Raw genomic sequence first — 6,100 nt, forward strand, 5'->3', positions numbered from 1 at the left:
TTTGTGTCATTATCCATGAACATTTCGACATGAGGAAGCGATCTGCAAAGTGGGTCCCGAAATGTTTGACAAAAGATCAGAGAAGCATGCGAGTAAAAACTTCCCTGTCCATTTGTCAGCGTTTCTAGACTGATAAGAACTTTTTGGTTCGACTGGTCACTATGAATGAGAAATGTATTTATTTGTATGACCCTGAAAACAAGGAGCAGTCAAAAGAGTGGAGGCACAGTGGTTCTCCTCACCCAAAGACGTTCAGGGTGCAAACATCAGCCACTAAGGTGATGGCGTCTGTGTTCTAGGATAAGGAGGGTGTGCTGCTAGTGGACTACCTTCAAAAGGGTTCCACATCAATGCAAGGTATTACATTGAACTTTTGGAACAATTGAAGGCAGCTCTGAAGGTCAAAAGGCGTTGCAAGCTGTCCAATGGAATCTTGTTACTGCAAGACAATGCCTCCGCTCACACTGCAGAAGCGACCACGGCAAAACTGGTAGAGCTGGGCTTCCAGCTGGTTGACCACCCACATTATTCACCAGATCTAGCTCCCTCTGACTATCATCTGTTTCCAAACCTGAAGAAACACCTCAAGGGGACCAAATTTCACACCATTTCTGATGCCATGGCTACTACGGATGCCTGGTTTGAGGCACAACTGAAATCCTTCTTTTTGCTAGGCTTACAGAACTTGGAATACCGATGTGAGAAGTGTGTTGACATCAAAGGAGAGTATGTGGAATAAATGTAAAGTTTCATCATCCTATCTCATTTCTTTCAGGGTAAAGCCAAAGACTTTGCTACGAGGGGCTGCTGCTGACGCTGCTTTGCCCCTGCAGAAACGGAGGCGTGCACGGGGTCTGAAGTTATTGAGATCCAGTCAGTTTCAGGGCAGCGCTTACAAGCTCTAGACCAGTGTTTCCCAACTCCAGTCCTCACTGCCTCCCAGCAGAGCATGTTTTCAGAATTTCCTTAGTGCTGCAGAAGTAAGAGAATTTCTGATGCTTTGGAAATAATTCCATCACTTGTGCAATACTAGGTAATCCTAAAAATATGCATTATAGGGGGGTCCGTCAGGACCGGAGTTTGGGAAACACTGCTCTAGAGTACAGAGCTCTGTGCCTAGTAAACCTGCCACCTCTGATAGAACTAAAAATCCCGCTGCTCTTGAGTACAGGGAGGATTCTTAATAATAAGTAAATCGCAGGGTAGCGTGTTTTTACACTTTGCAATTTTTCCCAGTTAGCAAAATGAAACAACCGTTTTAAAGAGCCATTTCCAACCTTCTTCCTAACTGCTTGAAAGGAAACGATCATCAGAAAATTATTCTCATCATCACATAACAATGATTGGTAACACCTAGGACTGGTGAAAATTACAAGCTTTAGTATAGTGATATGGAAAATTAAGAAAAAAAAATAAATTAAAATATACATTTAACAAAAAAAACAGCGGCTGCTACTAGAGTGAGTTTGCATAAACCAAAAAACTGCATATCCAAATATAGCAAGTCTAAACAGGTGCTAACTCCTAAAACAACACAAAGGGATACAGCAATACTTAGAACAATTATATTTCTTTGCTAATTGTTGTGTGCACTTATAGTGCTGCTGTATCTCTTTGTGTTGCGGGTAGTTTTAGCAGTTAGTACCTGCTCACACTTGCTATATTTGGGGATGCAGTTTTTACAGTATATATTGGAAGTGTAGTTAGCCTCCTATTCTGACTGTGTTCTCCGACCATCAGCCACAGGGTGGTTTTTAATTAACGCCTGATCCTATCTGCCCATATATAGTAGACTTTTAGGCTGGGTTCACACATAGCAACAGCGATAACGACATCGCTGTTACGTCACCATTTTCTGTGACGTAACAGCGACCTTGTAAGTCGCTGTTATGATCGCTGCTTAGCTGTCAAACACAGCGACGCAGCAGCGATCATAACGTCGCTACATGTGCAGAGAGCAGGGAGCCGCACACACCACTTAGCGCTGGCTCCCTGCTCTCATACCTACAGTACACATCGGGTTAATTAACCCGATGTGTAATGCAGCTACATGTGCAGAGAGCAGTGCACACTGCTTAGCGCTGGCTCCCTGCTCTCCTAGCTACAGTACACATCGGGTTAATTAGCCCGATGTGTACTGCAGCCACATGTGCAGAGAGCTGGGAGCCGGCACTGGCAGCGTGAGAGCGGCGGAGGCTGGTAACGAAGGTAAATATCGGGTAACCACCTTGGTTACCCGATGTTTACCCTGGTTACAGCTTTACCGCAGCTGCCAGATGCCGGCTCCTGCTCGCTTCATTTCGTCGTTCTCTCGCTGTCACACAGCGATGCGTGCTTATCAGCGGGAGAGCGACAATAAAAAAACGAACCAGGGCTGTGTGTAACGAGCAGCGATCTCACAGCAGGGGCCAGATCGCTGTTCAGTGTCACACACAGCGAGATTGCTAATGAGGTCACTGTTGCGTCACCAAAACCGTGACGTAGCAGCGATTTCGGTAGCGATCTCGCTATGTGTGAAGCACCCCTTAGTCCAGGAGAGGATTCACACTATGATAGGATCCCATCAAAGAATGGTCACCTTTGCTGTGGTTGATGGGCACACAAGAATTGGCCAGTTTCTGGACAAAGGACCTTCATTTTTCTAAGTATATTCTATATAGCATTTTGTGCAGTTTAAATTTCCTATATTTTATGTTGCATATGTCTCAGCGCTTACAGGGGGGAGTGCTGCTGTATCTCTTTGTGTTTCTTGTAGTTTTAGCAGCTAGCACCTGTTTAGAGGGAGTTTGCATGTAGCTTCTATTTCAACTCAATCATAGCATTTATGCCACAGTCGGCTCACTGGAGGGGTGGTAGAAGAAAGCCATAATGTTATCTTATCGTTTTCTCTACAAGAAAAAACACAAAATTGTGTAATTTAAAAAAACAAAAAACAAAATGGTATTGAAAGGAAGAACAATAGGGGTAGATCTATATGGCTTAATTAGCTGTAACTTTTATATTTTAATGTAACTGAGCACTTTTAAAATATAGATTGCATCCTCAACACAAATCCTCCGGAGGCTTCATACATTGAAGTTGTTGGTCTTTCCCCAGCTTTAAAAAGTGAGGTTAAAAGTGGGCTAAAATAACCTGGAGGGGCAAGTCCATTAACCATTTGATACAATCTCCATTAGTAAAATCAGGGCAACTTTTCAAGCATAGTGATGCCTCCTTACTCAAATTTTTGGGGATTGTTGTGGAACTTGTAGTGAATTTGATTAGTTTTGAAGCCATTCGTCTTTTGTATTCAGTCTTCACCCCACGGTCCTGACTGACAACTGAAGTTTGTACTGAGCAGTGTGAGATCTCAGCAGCACCAGCAGAGACAGTGAAGTGCGGTCACTCAGGAGAGATAGGTGGAGAATGAGTAGAACTATCATAATGGATTATACAGACATTCTAACATTGTCAATATAAGTCTAAGAAATTTAGAAACAAAACTTCCTTAAAATTAGCAGCTTTGCTGAAATGCATAGTGGTTTTGCACTGTGTACCTCACTAGGACTTAAAAAAATTAGAAAAAAGAAATTTGGTGGCAACTAGAGATGAGTGGACCTGTGGAAGTTCGGTTCGGCGGGTTCAGACGAACTTTAAATTAAGATCAGTTTGGGACCCGAACTTGACTTGAACCCCAATGGAAGTCACTAATTGGGCAGTTATGGTCTCTGCCCACATGCAGCCAGCCATAAACAGATCACTTCTGGGGGTGGGGTTTTTCTTTTTTATTTGTTTGGTGCACACTACATTCGATCACGCTGTTGTTAGCCCCAGTATGAGCTGTTCAAACACTACAAGCGGCTCGCACTGGGCTGAGCACCGAGCGTTCCCAAGCACAGCGATGTTCATGCGAGTGGTGTTCATTCGTAAAGCATCCAATCTCTGAATCAAAATTTTTTGTAAAGTCTGTGTATGGTATGAACAAAGAACCTTGGGTTATCTCTAGTGGTAAACTTTATTTATTTATCTATCTTTTACATCCCGCTCTCATCTGTATGATTCTCAACAGGTATAATTTGTAACTGGCACCATTGCACTTAGTGCGGTTGTTTAAACATTGGTATGTTCAGGTCATAGCCGTGGCACTGCTGGATCTCCTTGTCCTAGCAGTGCAGTGCAACACACCCTAACTTTCTGATACACACTATATTTTTTGGCACATTAGACATCAGCTCCTATTTTTAATATACTGTGTGTCAACATAAAGGGGTTTGTTTAATATTTAAATATTATACCTTTCAGTTGATTTTTTTTGCAGTTTCCTTAATTTATATTCTTTAGACACTGACATCATTGCATGTTTATATTGGGAATTGTGCAATATGTTCACTCTTTAGGTCATTTGACCGAAATGTCTGGGATCATGAGCACTGAATCGGACACGATAGCAGCAGAGAGGTGAGCGCGACCATGCCTCTGACGCTGCGCAATCATTAGCATGTAAGTACGCCAACAGGGATGTGCTTACATGCTAAGCGGGCCGACTAGCCAAGGAAAGTAACACCCAGGGGACTAATCCCTGGCCTCATTAGCATATTATATGGGATCTTTAGAAATACTTTTTCTAAAGATCTCTTTATCTATGCTACTATAGGCTGGGATGGTTAAGCTGGTGTCACACTAAACGACAGCGACAACGACGTCGCTGTTACGTCACCATTTTCGGTGACGTAACAGCGACCTTGTAAGTCGCTGTTATGATCGCTGCTTAGCTGTCAAACACAGCAGAAGCAGCGATCATAAGGTCGCTGTGCTACATGTTCAGAGAGCAGGGAGCCGCGCTTAGCGCTGGCTCCTTGCTCTCCTGCAGCACACATCGGGTTAATTAACCCGATGTGTGCTGCAGCTACATGTCACAGTTCAGAGAGCAGGGAGCCGCGCTTAGCGCTGGCTCCTTGCTCTCCTGCAGCACACATCGGGTTAATTAACCCGATGTGTGCTGCAGCTACATGTCACAGTGCAGAGAGCAGGGAGCCGCGCGCACTGCTTAGCGCTGGCTCCTTGCTCTCCTTGCTACAGTATACATCGGGTTAATTACCCGATGCGTACTGCAGCCACATGTCACAGTGCAGGAGCCGGCACTGGCAGCAAGAGCGGAGGCTGGTAACCAGCGTAAACATCGGGTAACCAGGGAAAGGTCTTCCCTTGGTTACCCGATGTTTACGCTGGTTACAGCTTACCGCAGCTGCCAGTGCCGGCTCCTGATCGCTTCATTTCGTCGCTCTCTCGCTGTCACACACAGCGATGTGTGTGTCACAGCGGGAGAGTGACGACCAAAAAATGAAGCTGGACATTCAGCAACGACCGGCGACCTCACAGCAGGGGCCAGGTCGTTGCTGGATGTCACACACAGCGACAGCGACGGGACGTCGCTGCAACGTCACAGAAAATGGTGACGTAGCAGCGACGTCGTTGTCGTCGTCGTTATGTGTGACACCAGCTTTAGGCAGAGATTAGCAATATGTATCCAGAACTGCTTGTGGTTCTGGGTGCATATTGCACCAGATAGGTTCCCTCTAAAAAATGATGCTGATGTAATGTAGACATAGAGCAAATGTTATTCAGAGTGGTATAACTATTTGTTTTAAGGACATAAAAATTAAAAGTTTGAAAACTGAGAATTTTTGCAAAATTGTTCTGTAATTTTCGATATTTTCATAAATAGACGCAAATCATATCAACCTAAATTTACCTCTAACATGAAGTACAATGTGTTATGAGAAAGCAATCCCAGAATCACTGGGATATGTTGAAGAATTCCAAATTTTTTATCTCAGAAAACTGATCATTGAATAATGTGTCCTGTTAGGAAAACAGGCTTTCGCGGGTAAGTGGTTAATTAATTTAAAAATGGGCACATGGTGTTCCTAAAATACATAAAAAAGCAACACATGCTTGCCTACCATACCCCTGACATTCCTCCTCATTGTTGCTGGTTTTGTCCACAGTCTACTGGCTTCCTCTTCAAACTGGGGTCATCAGCTGACCACTGCAGCCAATCAATGCCCACTGATTGCTGCAGAGGTCATGTTCTGTCCATGCCAGAAAAAAAACCCCGTTT

Source organism: Anomaloglossus baeobatrachus, chromosome 3, assembly GCF_048569485.1.
Source record: "Anomaloglossus baeobatrachus isolate aAnoBae1 chromosome 3, aAnoBae1.hap1, whole genome shotgun sequence".
In the NCBI taxonomy this organism is placed as follows: Eukaryota; Metazoa; Chordata; class Amphibia; order Anura; family Aromobatidae; genus Anomaloglossus; species Anomaloglossus baeobatrachus.